The sequence below is a fragment of the Diceros bicornis genome, chromosome 40 (genome assembly GCF_020826845.1).
Source record: "Diceros bicornis minor isolate mBicDic1 chromosome 40, mDicBic1.mat.cur, whole genome shotgun sequence".
In the NCBI taxonomy this organism is placed as follows: domain Eukaryota; kingdom Metazoa; phylum Chordata; class Mammalia; order Perissodactyla; family Rhinocerotidae; genus Diceros; species Diceros bicornis.
Window position 1 is genome coordinate 8,383,230 of NC_080779.1, and position 19,095 is coordinate 8,402,324.

General features: G+C 42.0%; 1 protein-coding gene across 1 annotated transcript in view; it reads left to right on the forward strand.

Moving 5' to 3' along the window:
- The first annotated feature begins 223 nt into the window (after nucleotides 1–223).
- Nucleotides 224–19,095, forward strand: part of TGFBRAP1 (transforming growth factor beta receptor associated protein 1) — a 65,229-nt gene continuing 46,357 nt past the window's right edge. Inside the window, exon 1 of the mRNA XM_058534375.1 lies at nucleotides 224–283. The gene's annotated coding sequence lies outside the window, so the exon portion shown is untranslated. The remainder of the gene's footprint in view (nucleotides 284–19,095) is intronic.

The window sequence follows — 19,095 nt, forward strand, 5'->3', positions numbered from 1 at the left end:
TCAGTTCACCCTCCGACCGCCGCCCCCGGCAGGCGCTGTTGTGATCCCTGCACACCGGAGGAAGCGGAGGCCAAGAGGGGTGGCCTGCCGGGCCGGGCACGGAGCGGGTTCCTGACGCGCGGGAGGTCCGGGCGGCGGCCAGGCCGCGCTCCCGCCCTCCGCCGGCGCCGGGCGGCGCCCCACGTGACGGGAAGCGGCGGCGGGCCGGGCGCGGGCGGCGGGCGGCGCGGGCCCAGGCCGCGGGGCCGGCGCGGGGCGGCGGAGGCGGGCGGGCGCCGCGCCGGTGAGTGCGGAGGGCGGCGGCCGCGGGGCGCGGGAGGCGTGGGCTGGAGCGGGCGCCTGCGGGCGGGGGGGGGCGAGCTGGGGCGGGCTGGGGGAGGGCGTGAGCGGGCAGGTGTGTGCGCGCCGGCAGGACTGCAGGGGTGGGGGGCAGGTGCCTGGACAGCCGGGGGCCGGTGTGCAGGAGTGGGGGGCCGGGTGCTTGTTGGGGTGAGTAGAGGTGCACGTGTGTGTGGGCTGGGGGCAGGTGTGCCCCCGCGTGGGGTCAGCAGATGTGGGTGTTGGGTCGTGTGAGGAGAGAGAGGGTGTGGAGTGTGTGTGTGTGTGTTTAGGGCGGGGGAAGATCTGAGTAGTCCTTGGTTTGGGGGAGGCTTTTGGTTTTCTGGAGGGAGGGGTGCAGAAGGACCTCACCCTGGGCCCCTTGCCTCCTCTCCGTGTATGGAATGGTTTTGTCGCTGAAATTGATGTTTCCTGGAGCTCTTGGGATTTGAGAGCTCAGATTCCGGGTCACGTTCGGGCCTGAATTGTTGCTCTAAATTGGGAGACTGGGCAGGGGTGTGTTGGGGAGGAGGGAAGTCGCCTCGCCCCTGTTCTCAGCCGAGATCAAGGGCTGGCTGCTGCCACCCCGTGGGATTTTTCCTTTCCATTGCCGTCTGGAGGTGCAGGTGAAGTTGGGTTTCCTGCTTGCCTCCTATGTGTTATATGGGGATGACTTTTAAAGACAGAAGCTGTGGTCTCCAGTTGTCTGCGCCTGTCATTGCTTCTGACCAAGCGCTGTTAGATGACTCTCACAAAGTCCCCTAGGCTGCTCTGGGGGCCCTACCTGGCTGCTGGAAATGGGGGTTCACCCAGTGCTTCTTAATGCCAGTGGACTGTATTGGGTGCTGGGGTCAAAACCTGTCCCAGAGAGTTTAATCTCTGATGAAGTGCTTGTGGGCAGGCCCCTGGCCATCCGGAGGGAAGGCAGCTGCAGGAGATTGGAGTGACAGGTTAAGGCACTGAGGCAAGTGTGGGAGGAGGGTCCGGCTGCAGTGTGAGCTGGCTTACCTGAAGTCAGAAAGCATGGCTGGAGGAGCCTGCCGGTGCCCACTACTTCCTCCTTGTGGGCCCTCTTCTCTGTTGGTCAGCCGGCAGCTGGCGGGCAACTGAGGGCTCCCAGCACTCTGGGCAGATAGAAAGGAACATCTGGTCAGCTGCTTCCTTTTCTTTTTCCTTCCGTTTCTCCCAGACAAGCAGCCTCAGCAGTCACTGAAGTGGCCTCTTTGGTGTTTGATGCTACACAGAGCACTGACCGGAATCCCCTGGAACTTTCTGCTACTGGCCCTTCGTAGGCCCCAGTTCATCTACGAAATGGGGCAGTGCTGCTCCATGGTGGTGATGGGCATGGAGCTGTGGGTTCAAACCCTGGCCCTGCCACTTCCTAACTGTGAGCTTTGAGCAATTTACTGCACATTCTGAGTCTCAACTTCCTCAATCAAAATACAGGTATTATTAGAAAAGATGCATGCATCCTAATAAGGAAATTAGCATTTGGCACAGGGCCTGGCACTTAGTAGGTGCTCAATAAATTATTAATAAATATAAACAAGGATGTTGGGCTCTGTCTCTCGGCTCTGAAAATCAGTGGTTTTATGCTCTGAGTATTTGTTACCCGAGTGAATGCTTTGCTCTGGAGTTAGATCCTTTTGGGTTCTGAATTCTAATTTGCTGTACACATGACGGTATACATTTTACAGAGGTGTGAGGTGAGAGGTATGGTGATACCCATCGCCTTCGGGTACTCTGCCTTTTCTCCTCTGCTCACAACCATGAGCAGCAGTTCTCTGGTCCCAGAGTTGGGGGGAGCTTTTCCACCACTGCAGGCTCCCAGGATGCTTCCCGCTCTGCCTAACCCTCCAGCGACAGGGATTTTAAGGGCCCATTCTTCCATCCGGCAGCTCCAGTTGACAAGTCTTAAAAGTACAGAGCTCACTGTTTAAAAAAATGCTAAATTTTCTAGAGGCCTGATTTGCAGTTAGCATGTCTGTTAAGAAAAAAAAAAAGTAGTTCTTACGGCTTATTCCTTCATGCTAATATTAAAAATTTAAGAAAGATTCTTTAAGAAAACTTGAGGAAATTTTGCTTAATGGGTTAAGCATCTTCATCTTGGTCTGACTTCAGTCTTCCTCAGAAATACATTAATTATTTGTGGCGGCCAGGTGTTTAGATACTGCCAAATAACTTGGCCCGTATTTTACAACTCATCTCCTCTGTGGCAAACCTGACCGCTTTTTCCTTTATTAAAAAATACATAACTACTAAGTGAAGGTAGAAGTAACAAATTAGTTTGAGGCTACCCCAAACGAGCTTGAGTGCTTCATGCAGAAGAGCAGGAGCAATCATTAAGCGTGTTGTGAAACCTTCCAGATGGTTTGAGATCAAGGTCTTTTCTTGATAGTCAAGTGGCTGCTGTTGAGTAAATTAAAGATTCAAGAAAAGTAATGTTTGTAAAAGAGGACAGTTGCTTAGCATCCAGTAGGCGCTCAATAATGTTTTGTGGCTGTTGGAAGGTCCCATATTGAGGAAGATGTTATGAAGCAAATACCCTGGAGACTCACAGTCCCCCTCTGCTCCTCTTCTACCTCCCCCTCCCTTCCCAGATACCTTCTTCTGTTATAACTGCTGATGTTTCTAGTCTAGGATGTATATGATGTATACATATATATGTACACACGTACAGTGTGTGCATACACATAGAGACACCACATATATAGGTACATATTTATACACCTAGATATAGATATATATACACACACCACATATATATGTGTGTGTGTATATATATCTGTGTGGTGTGTATATATGAATGTACCTATATGTGTGGTGTGTTAATATATGTGGTATGTATATATATGTGGTGTGTATATACTGTATATGGTGTATATATACACATATGTATGTATATTTACATATATATGTATTTAAATGTAACTATGAATAGTTACATGTAGGTATGTATTAGGATAACATCAAGATGACAAGCTAGATGTTAGACTTTAGCTGTCTTCTTTTTTTTTCTTCTTTTTTTAGATACTCTTTCAGGTCATTGAAACAGGTTTATTGTGCTATAACTGGTCTTAACGCTGTTTCTGTCACATGAGCGCAAAAGATAACATGAAATGGTTGTCAAGTAGTGTCCTAATTTTCAAAAGGTGGAAAAGTTGTCTTTGGTACAAGTCAATAAATTTGTTGTTGATTGCTGGCAAATTTCAAGATTGAGTCAGTAAGCAGAGAACTATGGGAATTTAGAGAAAATGTGGGGCCAGTGGGGTGCAGTTCCGTGAGAGCCATTTATGTCATGTAAACGTATACCCTGTTTTGATAAGATTACTGGGTTAGTGGAGAAATGTGTAAACGTGTCATTCCATATCTGAAATTCAGCAAGGGAGTGCTGATGCTGAACCCCACTTGGTGAGAAGTATTTATTTGTGACAAAAGTTGTTTAGGGGCCATAGGGCAGGGGTAAGCCATTTTGGCAGCAGAGAAACCTAAGGAGGTAGGATGAGGGAGGATGATAGGATTCCTCTTCTAGACTCAGGATGAGAAAGTGAGGGCCCTGCTGATAACAAGGGTCCCTTAGGAGGAGCGAAAGCATGATGGTCTTCTGTAGGCCCCACCAAAGTGGCCTAATGTTTGGAGTTGTCGCTTTCTTCAGGAGGACTGTATTCTAAGAGAGGCTCTGAAATCACACTTCCCCCTTCGGTCAATAGAGTGGAAGGAATATGGCCTTGGAGTCAGAAACAGAAACTGGGGTTGAAGTCTGTTTCATCGCCTTGTGGCTGTGTAACCTTGAGCTAGCCGCCGAAGATCTCTGTATGCCTGTAATAATACCCACCTCTCAGAGGAATCGTGAAAGTGAAAGGGAATCATTTATGTCAAGTGCGCAGTATCCGACCAAACCCAGTGCTCAGGTGCTCTAAAGAGGTGGCCATCAGGCATAGGCCAGGGCCACAGTCAGTTGGTTCCCATCCTTCATTCAGACTTGGAGCAGCCTTTATCCCTGGGTGGGCAGTGTGGTTCAGTGGTTAAGGGTGTGTGCTCTTGAGTCAGCTGCCTGGGTTGGAATCCCAGCTCTCTGTGGTCATTTAACCTTTCTAAACCTCCTGCAGAATGGAATTATGACAGTACTCACGTTATAGGCTCGCCGTGAGCATGAAGAGAGCAGTTAGTACAGTCTGACACATAATGAGCATTCTAGAAGTTGTAGCTGCCCTACAATAGTGTTGTTACCACCCTGTCCTCCAGAGGAGCTAGAGAATAGTCCTGGGGAAGCATGTAGTCCAGTCCAAATTCCTATTTTACAAGGAGGTGACAGGCCCAGAGGCTTTAAGTGACTTGCCCAAGATCACAAGCAAGTGGCCAACCACTAGAGCTCAGGATCCCCAGGTTAATCTTGAGAATGTCTGCTTTGCGCTGTGCCCACTTTACCACTGCTCCCCAGGTGGCCCAGGTTAGCTCTGGGGCTTTGATCCTCACGAGGGCGTTTAGAAGGCTTGTGCCTCTGCCCTTGCCCAGCTCTGCTTACCCGCAGCCCTGCTGCTCGCCATCAGAGCCTCTCTCCCGCCAGGTTCTCCTGAAGCTCATGGTGTATCAGATTTTGGACCCAGCAGGAGTCAGCTCACGTTTACTCCAATCCAGTCTGAACTCATCTATGGGAGAAATATTTCAAATGAGCAAAAGTCTCAGATTCTCCTCTTTGAAATGCATTCTCAGGAGAAAACACTTAATTTGTAGGTATTATTCGTATCTGTAATTTTAAGCTGAGATACTAAACTTGGGAAGAGTCACCTTCAAAAGTAACTCAGTAAGTAAAAGATGGTAACATTGCCCCAGGAGCCTGAGGCACTGAGGGAGCTTTCCGCTCCCTTTCTGCTGCTCACTGCCTGTTCTGTTTGGTCCTTTTCGGTTACTGACACTCAGATGGTTCTGAACATCTCCTTTCCTGCTAGAAAAGGAGACTCTCAGCTCTCTTTGCTCTTTTTTGATTACTCTAAGGAAAGATGATAAACCAACAAACTGTGATTACATTTACCTTTTTATTTTCACTTCCTGTTTTGAGGTAACTGGGCTCACTGAAGAGCTGAAAAGTAACACAGGGCTCACATTTACCGTTTACCCAGCTTCCCCTGTTGTTGACGTCTTGAATGACCGTAGTACAGTGATCAGAACTAATAAATTAACATCAGTACTATTAGCCAAAGGACAGACTTTATTTGATTTCATCAGTTTGTCCGCTAATGTCTTTTTTCTGTTCCATGATTCTGTTTCTGATCCAGTTTCCCCACATTGCATTTCATTGTCAGGTCTCCTTGGTCTCTAATCTGTGACACTTCCTCTGTCTTTCCTCATTTTTCACGACCTGAACACCATTGAAGGGAGTCAGGACTTTGTCGACTGTCCCTCAGTTTGGGTTTGTCTGGCATTTTCTCGTGATTAGGTTGTGGTGATAGATTTTGTCAAGAATACCACAGTGGCGACATGCCTCAATTACATTTTAATGTAATGTTGGGATTCACCCCATGCCTCCCCCCTCTCCCCACCAAGCATCAGGAACAACTCTGATGAAACTCCGCTGGGTCCTAGTGGCTCTGCTGTCATCAGGAAATTCGCTGGTGCCCAGGAAGCAATTCTCCCTCCCCTGCCCCTGGTGAGCCAGGACATAAATGTCCTCTTGTTCCTGCCCTGTTTCTGTTTTATTTCCATGTGCCCAGTCCCCCAATTACCCTGTTATATTTCCTTGAGGATTTAGGAGAGATTTTTTTCCGAGAAGCCAACTGCAGTTTAACAAACAAAAATTTCAGGGCCGGCTGGGTTAAGTGCATGCGCTCCACTTTGGCGGCCCAAGGGGTCACAGGTTCGGATCCCGGGTGCAGACCGACACACCGCTTGTCAAGCCATGCTGTGGCGGCATCCCATATAAAGTAGAGGAAGATGGGCACAGATGTTAGCCCAGGGCCATTCTTCCTCGGCAAAAAGAAGAGGATTGGCATCGGATGTTAGCTCAGGGGTGATCTTCCTCACAAAAAATAAATAAATAAAAAAATTAAAAACAAAAATTTTAAGCCTTCTTATCACACACACACAAAGTTATATTTGTGACCACTGAGCCTTTAAGTCACATCACATCTTATCTGACTTTAGAGTGGTCACTAAGATCATATTTTTCTTAATCTTGAGATGATGTTGATTGTAGTTATAATTAGTCAATTTATATCCTAAGAAGAAAGCTAATCAGCCCATAAAGCTACCAAAATTCATCTTTTAGGTGCGAACTGAAGTTTTGAGACATTGATATGGTTTATTGAATGTTTTATTTCTGTATACTACAAAGGCAATTGTCAGAGCACCTGTGGAGTCCCTCATAGGAATTAGAGGTATTCAGTGGTTGGATTTTAGTAGAGGACTTCAGTTAACATTGTATTGCGCTAGTTTAGCACAGAGAGAGCATCTGAAGGTAGCTTGGGATGGAAACAATTTTGCTAGCAAGGTTTGCCTCCTCTTGCCCAATAAAGAATTTTGAGCCTGTGATTTGGCTGATCATTCAGTCATGAACATAACATAAGAAATAGAGATTTCCAGGCCAAAGGAAAAAATATGTGTCCAGTCATACCTACCTGTCCTCCTTGATAGCCACAACTAGGTGGCCGGGAGAGGAAGGATGAGCATGGGGTTGGGCCTGGGTGAGACAGGAGAATGCGACGGTCAGAGTTTGTGCTCAGTGCCACAGGGATGCAAATACAGAGGCTGGACATTGGGCAGCAGGCCCCTTGGTAACTGCCCACACTGTTTCTGCTTTATTTAGCAAGCTGACCCAAGCCAGGCCGATGCCAGCATACGCCCTCCATCCAACTGAGTCCACACCTGACTTTTCCAGGCTGTCCCAATCCAGGTATCAGGTCAGCCTCCTTGCGGGCTCCGTGGAAAAATCGGCCCCCGCACTTGCTTCTAAGTTTTCCTCCCTTGCACATCTCTCAGGACCAGCCTGAAACGACACAGGGAGTAAGGACGTGTTCTGCTGTGTTCAGAGCACTCCGTTCTGGCCGCTCCTCTTCACCATGGTGAAATCGTCTCTCAGCTCTGTCCTCTGCGCTTTAGCTGCCTCTCCTGATCATGTGGGACCAGCATAGTAAATGGAGCTGAAAACAGCTGATGAAGCCTGGGAGGTTCTGTGCGCTTCCCAGCCCTTCCCAAGAGTGTCAGAATATGGCAACTTTTGTTAATTCCCGTGTAGGTTTGGTTTTTAGAACTGACATATTCAGTTTTCTCAGAGATTTTCCCCTGTAATGGATATTGGTATCTGTCTATGGCTTCAGAGTCTTAATAATATGTTTACCCAGGTTAATTGAGAAACTTCTTAAGGAACATTTTTTTTCCTATAAAAGGAAAGTCTTTTATTAAAATGGCAAAATATAAACTTTTAAAAAGTCATTGTATTGATAGAAACACTGCAAATCACAGGAAGATTCAAAGAAAGCAAGCACACTTACCCCGAAAGACTGGATGCCTGTGATCGGCCGGTCAGCGATGGGTTATGGGTAGGTCTGTGCAGTCCTCCCCATGCCCACTTCTGACGCTAGCCTTGACATCCCCCCCCAAACTTTGCATATGCACAAGCAACGCCACAGGCAGATGAGAATGAGGCAGTGTTTTTTACTTTAGAGATTATTGTGTTGTTACATTCAATCAACCATTATAGTTAATGATGACTGTTTTCTAACTTATAGTTTCAGTCCCTTGAAAAGGTGCCCAGGGAATAGCTTTTGCTCAGGATCCCTTTGGACAGCTGGTTGGTTTGTAGAGTACCTTGGACGCTTGCAGACTTAGATGACGGGCTCTTTCCAACTCAAGCGGCTAGCTAATTCAAGAATTAAGAACTGAATGTAGCTAGTAAAACAAGGGACTAATGTGAAATAGTATGAACAGGTTAATAGCTGTAACTCCTCTTTATAAATAACAGGAAAGGTTGGCTGAGGTTAGATTTCCCAGGGCTTCACATTTACACTGGGTTTGGATATCTTTTAGGCAGCGGCATACTTTCCAAAGCCTTTGAAGGAGGGTAACAACATGATGTTTGAGGTTTGAGGTCCACCTTCCTTCCCATCTTTGTGTATTGACTTGAATCTCTCCTGGCTTTGGTCCCAACATTAGAGTGACCATTTGATCTCTGTTTACTTATAATGGACTATCAGAAACTAAAAAACATTAATGTAAAATGAGACAATAGCAAATCTAACTTTAAGTAGAGTGTCATTTTTTAAAATGTAGATGAAGAATAATCTTTAGTTTGTTCATAGTAAAGGGCCTCCTGTTACAGGGCTGTAATACCCATGGATGAGTTTTTGAGTTTCTCCCTCTGAAGTGGTGAATCTCTGGTGCACATATAGCTGCGTAGGGCTCTAAAGAGTTTGTTTAATTTTAAAGTGTTGATGTAATTCTCAAATGGGAAATTTTGGGGAACACATAGGACACCATGCCCATCTTAATTAAGGTTGCTCTCATATTGTGTGCACATTCTGTGACAGGAGATAACAGAGTGTCATTCTTTGGTTCAAGAATAGTTATTACTGGTAAGGATCCCATCTTAATAAATGCCACTTTGTCATAGCATTCTTTTAGCAGAATATAGTTATTTCTGTCTTAGATCAAGAGTCTATATATATATATTTTTTGCTTTAATCTTATAACACTGGCCCTACAGGCCTCTTTCTACGTCTAGATAATCTGTCTACTGTTGCTATTATTCCCAGTTTGTTCTTTCTGCTGTGACTTTTTTTATGCGGCCTGGCCTTGGTGAGATTGAGTACAGAGAAAATGGAAAGGGCAGCAAGGCGGTGAGTCCCAGCAGTCCTGCACTGGCTGAAAAGTAAGAGTGGAGATCCTTGTACAGCCGTGGAAGCTGCAGCCAGGTGGCGGTGCAGGGAGTAAGAGCCTGGTGCAGACTCTGACCCCGAGCAGGACATTTTCCCTCCTGAGTGTTCTATCCCATGCCAGTGTCTTCCTCCATCTTCTGATAATCTATGGGATTTGTGGAAATAATTGATAGGATGCCCGATGTTGGGCTTTGTAAATATGGTTAAAATGTAAACTAAGCATTGGCTTAAATGCACTAAGAAATTACAGGTAAATCACTTATGTAAATGATAAATGTTTCCGTTAAATGAAATTTTAAACAAGGAACGTACATTTTGTGAATCCTACCAAGTTGATTACACTGAGTTTCTGTATCTATTTCCAGGGTAAGCTGGTTTGAGGAAATTAGTAGAATTTTATTTTTACATATGTATAATTTTAAATAATATTTAATACATTTACAAGAATATTTATAGTTTGTATAAGCTATAGAGAATAATAATAAAAGCAACTTCAGCTTAAGAAAAAAACATTCCTAATACCTTAGAAGTCTAGTGTCTACCCCTCATCGTGTCCTGGCTTCCCTGCATTTGTGTGCATCACTCTCGTACTTTCCTTTATGATCTGTGTATGGCTGAAACCCTAAATACTATGTTAGTTGGATTTTCATGTTTTCGAGTCTTACAAAGCCTTACATATCATTCAGTCTAGAGTGTTCTGCAACTTTCCTCCTCAGCATTGAGATTTATCCTTGTAGGTAACTGTGTTTATTCTCTCATCCTTTATAGTAGTCCATCCTGTCGAGGAAACTTGAGTTGTTTCCAGTTTTCCCTTATCTCAAACAAGACTGCTGCCAGCTTTGTTGCTTATGCCCTGGCGAACATAAATTCTGTAGGGCATATGCTCAGAAGTGGAATCTCTGGCTTACTCAGGAATGTCAAGGGTTTCCTAGAGAATGCCAGAATGGTCTTGCCAGTTGAGAAGCTTCCACCAGCAGTGTGGAGAGTTTTCATTGCTCTATGTTCTTGCAAACACCTCATGTCATCAGACCTCAAATATTTTCTCAATTTAATGGGTATGAAATGAAGTTTCATTGTAGGATGGTTTGCAATTCCAGATGATTAATCAGGTTGAGCATTCTCTCATGTCTGTTGGCCATTCATATTTCCTCTTCTGTGAGAAGCCTGTTCCTGTATTCTGCCCATTCTTTGATTAGATTATTGTTGTTTTCTTTCTACAGGAGTTCCCTGTATCATCGAGATATCTTTTTTGTCAGTTAGGTGATGTCATTGTCTTCTCCTCCCATCCCCATATTTTCTGCTTTCACTTTTCACTTGCTTTAAGGTATCTTTTGAAGAACGAGGTTTTACATTTTAATGTGGATGAATTTATCTTTTTCCCTAGGGTTTGTACTTTTTTATATCTTATTTTAGAAATTCTTTCTTACCCTAAGGGCAAAAAGATATTTTTCCATATTTTCTTCTCAACATTTTAAAGTTATGCCTTCCATACTCAAGAATCTTAATTCATCTGGAATAACTTTGATGCATGGTACAAGGTAGGAATCTAGTTTCTTTTTTATCTTCTATATGGATATCCATTGTCCCAGCACTGTTTATTAAACATATATATGCTCTGTGTACACCTCATGATATATAGTGCCACTCTTGTCATATTTCAGTGTTCTGTATGTGCACGGTCTGTTTCTGGACACCCAGATATGATCTCTTGGTCTCACCTCCTACCAGTACCACATTATCGTAATAACCTTAGCTTTATATCATGTCTTACCTGTTGAGTCAGTCCCTTTAACCTTATCTTTTTCAGAACTGTCTTACTTTTTTTCGCCCTTCTTTGCCATATGAATTTTAGAATCTTCTTGTTGAGTTACACACACAGACACACACATGTATACCTGTTAAAATTTTTATTGGAATTGCATTTTTTCTCTGCTTCAGCTAGGGGAAACTTTTCTTTTCATTAAAGCATGATTTTGGTATAGTAAAATACACAGAACCTAAGTGCACAGTTGAATGAATTTTGACTAATCTATGCACCTGTGTAACCTGTACCTCAGACAAGATACAGACTATTTCTATCACCCTGGAAGTTCCCTTGGGTCCCTTTCCATTTAGTCACCCCTTTCCCTCCGAAGTGAACACTGTTCTGATTTCTCTCACTATCGAGTAGTGTTGCCTACTTTTGAACTTCATATAGCTGGAAACAGACAGGATGTGTATGGCTTCTTTCATTCAGTGTTTTGTTTTTTTTCTGTGTGTGTGTGTGAGGAAGACCAGCCCTGAGCTAACATCCGAGGCCAATCCTCCTCTTTTTGCTGAGGAAGACCAGCCCTGGGCTAACATCCGAGGCCAATCCTCCTCTTTTTGCTGAGGAAGACCAGCCCTGAGCTAACATCCGAGGCCAATCCTCTTTTTGCTGAGGAAGACCAGCCCTGGGCTAACATCCAAGGCCAATCCTCCTCTTTTTGCTGAGGAAGACTGGCCCTGGGCTAACATCCATGCCCATCTTTCTCTACTTTATATGGGACGCTGCCACAGCATGGTTTGACAAGCGGTGCATGGGTCCGCGCCAGGGATCCGAGCCTGCGAACCCTGGGCCGCCAAAACAGAGCACGCGCACTTAACCGCTCCGCTACCGGGCCAGCCCCTCATTCGGTGTTTTTGAGATTCGCCCGTGTTGTTGCCTTCAGCAGCAGTTTATTCCTTTTTATTTCCAAATTGTATTCCACTGTGTGAATACACCACATTTAAATGGGTGCAAATGGGTAAAACTGAGAAGTTCCCTGTTTTTGGCTGTTACGTATAAGGCTGCTATGCACAGTCTTGTACAAGTCTTTGTGTGAATATTGGTATACACTCAAGAGAAATGGAAAACATTAAGAGTGGAATTGTGGGGTAATAGGATAAATACATGTTTAACTTTATAAAAACCACCAGATTTCCAAAGTAATGCTACCATTTTATACTCCTTCCAACAAAGTATGAGATTTCTTTTTTTTTTTTTTTGAGGAAGATCAGCCCTGAGCTAACATCCATGCTAATCCTCCTCCTTTTGCTGAGGAAGACCGGCTCTGAGCTAACATCTATTGCCAATCCTCCTCCTTTTTTTCCCCCAAAGCCCCAGTAGATAGTTGTATGTCATAGTTGCACATCCTTCTAGTTGCTGTATGTGGGATGGGGCCTCAGCATGGCCGGAGAAGCGGTGCATTGGTGCGCGCCCGGGATGCGAACTCCGGGCCGCCAGTAGCGGAGCACGCGCACTTAACCGCTAAGCCACAGGGCCGGCCCCTATAAGTTTTTTTTTTTTTTAAGATTTTTTTTATTTATTTTTTCCCCCCCAAAGCCCCAGTAGATTGTTGCACGTCATAGCTGCACATCCTTCCAGTCGCTGCATGTGGGACGCGGCCCCAGCACCGCCGGAGAAGCGGTGCGTCGGCGCACGCCCGGGGTCCGAACCCGGGCCGCCAGCAGTGGAGTGTGAGCACTTAACCGCTAAGCCACGGGGCCGGCCCGAAATAAGTTTTTAATTTTTATAAAATCCAGTTTATCAACTTTTTTCTTTTATGGTTAGCACTTTTTTTGTGTGTGAGGAAGATCAGCCCTGTGCTAACATCTGCCAATCCCCCTCTTTTTTTTTTGCTGAGGAAGACTAGCCGTGGGCTGACATCTGTGCCCATCTTCCTCCAATTTATATGGGATGCTGCCACAGCATGGCTTGCCAAGCAGTGCGTCAGTGCCCTGGTTAGCACTTTTTATATCCTAAGAAGTCTTTATGTACCCCAAGGTCCCCAAAGATATTCTTCTATGTTTTCCTCTGGAAGCTTTATAGTTTTAAAATAATTTGATGTATCTCAAGTTAATTTTTGAATATGGTGTGAGGTAGGGATAATTAAGGTTAATTATTTCCCCCATAAGGTTATCCAGTTGTTCCCAGCACCATTTATTGAAACAATTGTCCTTTCCCCATTGAATTGCATTGGTGCCTTTGTCAGGAGGCACCTGAAATATGTGGGTCTAATTTTAGACTTTCTCTTCTATTCCATTGATCTGTTTGTCTATCTTCATGTCTTAATTACTGCAGTTTTATAGCAATTTCTGAAATCGGTTAGTGTAGGTCCTTCAACTTTGCTCTTCATTTTCAAGATTGTTTTGACAATTCTAGGTACTTTGATTTCCATTTAAATTTTAAAACCAACTTGTCAATTTCTGCAGAAAGGTCTGCTGGGGTTATAATTAGGTCTTCCTTAATGTCTAATAATAAGATTTTTTTTTCTTCATTAAGATCTTATACATCTTTGTTAGATAATTCCTTCATACCTAATTTTTTAATACTATTGTAAATGTCTTTTTTTTTTTTTATTTTAAGGAAGATTAGCCCCGAGCTAACATCTGTTGCCAATCCTCCTCTTTTTTGCTGAGGAAGATTGGCCCTGGGCTAACATCCGTACCCATCTTTCTCTACTTTATATGGGACACCGCCACAGCATGGCTTTGATAAGCGGTGCGTGGGTCCTCGCCTAGGATCCAAACCAGTAAACCCTGGGCCGCAGAAGCAGTTAACTGCTACACCACTGGGCTGGCCCCATAAATGTCTTTTTTTAAGAGTGAAGTTTTTGTTTATTGTTTGTGTATAGAAATGCAGATTACTTTGGTATATTGATTTTTAAAAATTAAAGAATATTTCTAAATTTTTATTAATTCTAATAGATTATTTGTGAGTTTCCATGCAAACAGTAAAGCTATAATTATTCACAGATGACATTATGTCTTTGTTTTCAATTCTTTATTACTATTCTTCTTTTTCAACTGGCACAGACTTCCAGTACAATATTGAATAGAGATGGTGTATTAATGTTTGCTATGGCTACCATAACAAAGCACCATAAACCGGGTGGCTTAAGCAACATATATTTAGTGTCTCACAGTTTTGGAGTGTAGAAGTCTAAGGTCAGGCTGTCGACAGTGTTGGTTCCTTTTGAGCGTTCTCAGGGAGAATCTGTTCAGGCCTCCCCCAGCTTCTGTGGCCTCCAGTGTTCATTGGCTTATAGCTGGCCGTCTTCTCCCTGTATCTTCACATGTCTTTCCTCTTTGTGTGTCCATGTCTAAATTTCCCCTTTTTATAAGGACACCAGTCATATTGGATTAGAACCCACCCTAATGACCTCATTTTAACTTGATCATCTGCAGGGACCCTATTTCCACATGAGGTCATATTCACAGGTACTGAGAGTTAGGACTTCAACATGTTTTGAGGGGATAGCAGATGCTAATAGCAGACATCCTTGTCTTGTTCCTTGTTTTAAAGTGAATGCTTTTAAAATTTTGCTATTAGGGTTTTTGTTTGTTTGTTTACTGTAGATAGCTTTAGCAGGATAATATGCTACAACTTTTTGTCATGAATAGGTGCTGAATTGTATTTAACGCTGTCTTGCATCTATGGAAATAATTATGTTTTTTCTCTTTTAATTTGTAAATATAGTGAATTAAACCAACAGACTTTATTACCATAAACCAATACTACATTCCAACTTAGTCATATTCTATTTTTTAAATATATCTATTGGTTGATTCAGTGTGCTAATATTTAATACTTTTTCATGTTTATTCATGAGTAAGAATGATCTATGGTTTTCTTTTTCCCTATATCCTTATCTGGCTTGGATATCAAAGTTATACTTTATACTGGCTTCATAAAATAAAGTGGGATATGTTCCCTCTTTTTTTTTATTCTCAGAGAAATGTATTATGTAAAATTGGAATTATGTGATTCCTAGATGTTTGGTGGAATTTGCTAGGAGAACCACGTGGACCTGGTGTTTACTTTATGGGACATACAGTGTCCATGAAATCAGAATACAGCTGGTGCTCTTGCATTGCTCATCAACTCATCCAAATCAGCTTTCCTGGGCTTGGCTGTGTGCTATGAAAAGAAATAGGGCCTCTACAGCCCACGTGGCTGTTGTAACAGGTCCCCAAGTAAAGCACACAGAAAAACATTTTTTAAGGTTATGGTAATATCAAAATCTCTGCTACCCAGCTCTGTAGCCAGAAAGAATGGAATTGTCACTTCAAGCTGTGGTTTAGGAAACCTAAAGAGCCTAACAGAAGATGCCAAAAGCAACAAATTCTTTTAACAGTAGCTACAGGTGTTACCTAAAAATAATGCTTCTGTGTACATCTATAGAAAAAAGTCAGTATTTTTATGTTAGCGTTTTCAAAGACTCTTAGATTCTAATTATCACTAGTGGTAGTTGCTTTAAAACAGCAGAGTGTATATTCTTATTTGGTAGAAAATAATTACTAATATGTTAATTTTGGCCCTTAGCACATATTGCTTTATACTGTTGCTTGTTTATTTTATTTTTCTAGTTCTATTTCCTTAAGGAGATTGGGAGACTCTTGGAGAATGAAACAGTGTCTTGTAACTTTTTTTTTGCACACTTAGAGGTGCTTGTTGTGTATGTAATGTTATCTTTATTTACAGTATTATCCATGAATACTAATAGTTTTCACTCTCTTCCCCTGTGTATGTATTCTGTGGTTTTGAGAAAAATATGAAAATATTGATCTTTTACATTATAATCATGCTTTTTTTTTTTTTAGATTTTATTTATTTATTTTTCCCCCCCAAAGCCCCAGTAGATAGTTGTATGTCATAGTTGCACATCCTTCTAGTTGCTGTATGTGGGACGTGGCCTCAGCATGGCCGGAGAAGTGGTGCCTCGGTGCGCGCCCGGGATCCGAACCCGGGCCCCCAGCAGCGGAGCGCGTGCACTTAACCGCTAAGCCACGGGGCCGGCCCTATAATCATGCTTTTAAGATGAAGTTCTAACAAAAAGTTGGTTTAAATTTTAGATCAGTTTGAGACCACACAATACACTATGAATTGCGCACCTTAGAGAAATTCTTAATTTTATTACCATGTTAAAACCTCTCCGAATTCAGACCCCAGTAAGTTGGGGTCTTAATGATAGTACAGAGAGGTATGGCCTAAAGTTTATCTTTTTATAATTCATATTTTACCTAAGTAAATTTATCAGGTAAATTAGAGCATGGAGAAATTTTAACCATTTTTAAGTACCACAATGTTACTTTATCAGCTTTCATTTACCTCCATGTAATTCTATTTTAGCAACCTTGAGGTTTATAACACAGTATTGTTTATAATCACTATGCTGTGCCTTAGCTCTCCAGGACTTATTTATCTACTAGAAGCAAGTTTGTACCCTTAAACAACATCTCTCCATTTCCCCCACCTGCTAGCCTCTGTTAACAACCATTCTACTCTCTGTTTTTATGAGTTTGGCTTTTTTCGATTCCACATATAAGTGAGATCATACAGTATTTGTTCTCCTCTGTTTGACTTATCTCACTTAGCCTAATGCCCTCAAGGTCCAGCCATGTTGTCAGAAATGGCAGGCTTTCCTTCTATCCCATGGCTGGACAATATTGCATTGTATATTTATATATACCTTGTTTTCTTTATCCATTCATTCATTGACAGGTTGTTTCCGTATCTTGGCTATTGTGAATAATACTGCAATAAACAAGAGAATGCATAGATCTCTTGGAACTCCTGTTTTTATTCCTTTGGATAAATACCCAGAAGTGGAATTGCTGGGTCATATGGTAGCTCTATTTTTAATTTTTTGAGGAACCTCCATATTGTTTTCCATCATGGCTGAACCAATCTACATTTCCACCAACAGTGCGCAAGTGTTCCCTTATTTCCATATTCTCTCCAACACTCATCTCTTGTCTTCTTGATGATAGCCATTTTAGCAGCTGTGAAGTGATATCTCATGGTTTTGATTTGCATTTCCCTAATGATTAATGATGTTGAGCATATTTTCATGTACCTGTTGGCCATTTGGATATCTTCTTTGGAAAAATGTCTATTTAGTTCCTCTGCCCATTTTTTAATCAGATTGTTTTTTGTTGTTGATTTGTATAAGTTCTTCATATATTTTGGATATTAACCCCTCATCTGATACATGGTTTGCAAATGTTTTCTGCCATTCTTTAGATTGCCTTTTCATTTTGTTGCTTGTTTCTTTTGCTGTGCAGAAGCTTTTTAGTTTGATGTAGTTCCACTTGTAGATTTTCCCTTTTATTGCTTGTATTCTTTGTGTTATATCCAAAAAATCATTGCCCAGTTCAATATCAAGGAGTTTTTTTCCTTATATTTTCTTCTAGGAGTTTTATGAAAGAGGTCTTTTATTTAAGTCTTTAATCCATTTTGAGTTAATTTTTGTGAGTAGTGTAAGAGAGGCGTCCATTTTCATTTTTCTGCATGTGATTATCCCAGCACTCTTTGTTGAGGAGACTGTCCTGTCCCTATTGAATGTTCTTGGCTCCCTTGTCAAATAGTAGCTGACCATATAAGCGGGGGTTTATTTCTGGAGTCTCTATTCTGTTCCGTTGGTCTATGTGTCTATTTTTATGTGAGAACTATACTGTTTTCATTACTCTAGCTTTGAAGTATAGTTTGAAATCAGGACGTGTGACGCCTCTGGCTTTTTTCTCATGGCTGCTTTGGCTATTTGGGGTCTTTTGTGGTTCCATACAAATTTTAGGATTTTTTTCTGTTTCTGAGAAAAATGCCATTGGCATTTCAATAGAGATTGTGTTGAATCTATAAATGGCTTTGGATAATATGGACAGTTTAACAATATGAATTCTTCCAATCTGAGAACATGAGATATCTTTCCATTATTGTGTCTTCTTCAATTACTTTCATCAAGATCTTGTAGTTTTCATTGTACAAATCTTTCACTTTGTTGGTTAAATTCATTCTTAAGTATTTTATTGTTTTTGATGCTATTGTAAATTAGATAGTTTTCTTTATTTTCAGATGTTTCATGCAGAAATACAACTAATTTCTGTATGTTGATTTTATGTCCTGTAACTTTACTGAATTGTTGGTTAGTTCCAGCAGTTTTTTGGTTGAGTCTTTAGGATTTTCTATATTTAAGATCATATCATCTGCAAATAATGACAGTTTTACTTCTTTCTTTCCAATTTGGATGCTTTTTATTTCTTTGTCTTGCCTAATTGCTCTAGCTAGGTCTTCCAGTACTATGTTGAATAGGAGTGATGAGAGTGAGCACCCTCATCTTATTGCTAATCTTAGAGGGAAAGCTTTCAATTTTTCACCATTGAGTATGATGTTAGCTGTTGGTTTGTTGTATGTGGCCTTTATTATGTTGAGGTATGTTCCTTCTATACCTAGTTTATTCAGAGTTTTAGTCAAGAAAGTGTGTTGTATTTTGTCAAATGCTTTTTCTGCATCTATTGAGATAATCATATGATTTTTATCTTTCATTCTATTAATATGGTGTATCACATTTATTGATTTGTTCATGTTGAACCATCCTTGCATCTCAGGGATAAATCCCACTTCGTCGTGATGTATGATCCTTATGATGCATTGTTGAATTTGGTTTGCTAATATGTTGTTGAGAATTTTTGCATCTGTATTCATCCGGGATACTGGTCTATAGTTTTCTTTTCTTGTAGTGTCCTCTTCTGCCTTCAGTATTAGGGTAATGCTTGCCTCATAAAATGAGTTTGAAAGTGCTCCCTCCTCTACAGTTTTTTGGAAGAGTTTGTGAAGGATTAGCATTAATTCTTCTTTAAATGTTTGGTAGAATTCATCAGCAAAGCCATCTGGACCTGGGCTTTTCTGAGTTTGGAAATTTTTCATTACTGATTTAATCTCGTTACTCATTATTGGTCTATTCTGATTTTTTGTTTCTTTCTGATTCAGTTTTGGTAGGTCGTATGTTTCTAGGAATGTATCCGTTTCTCCTAGTTTATCCAATTTATTGATGTATAATTGTTCATAGTAGTCTCTTAGGAATCTTTGTATTTTTGTAGTATCAGTTGAAATGTCTCTTCTTTCATT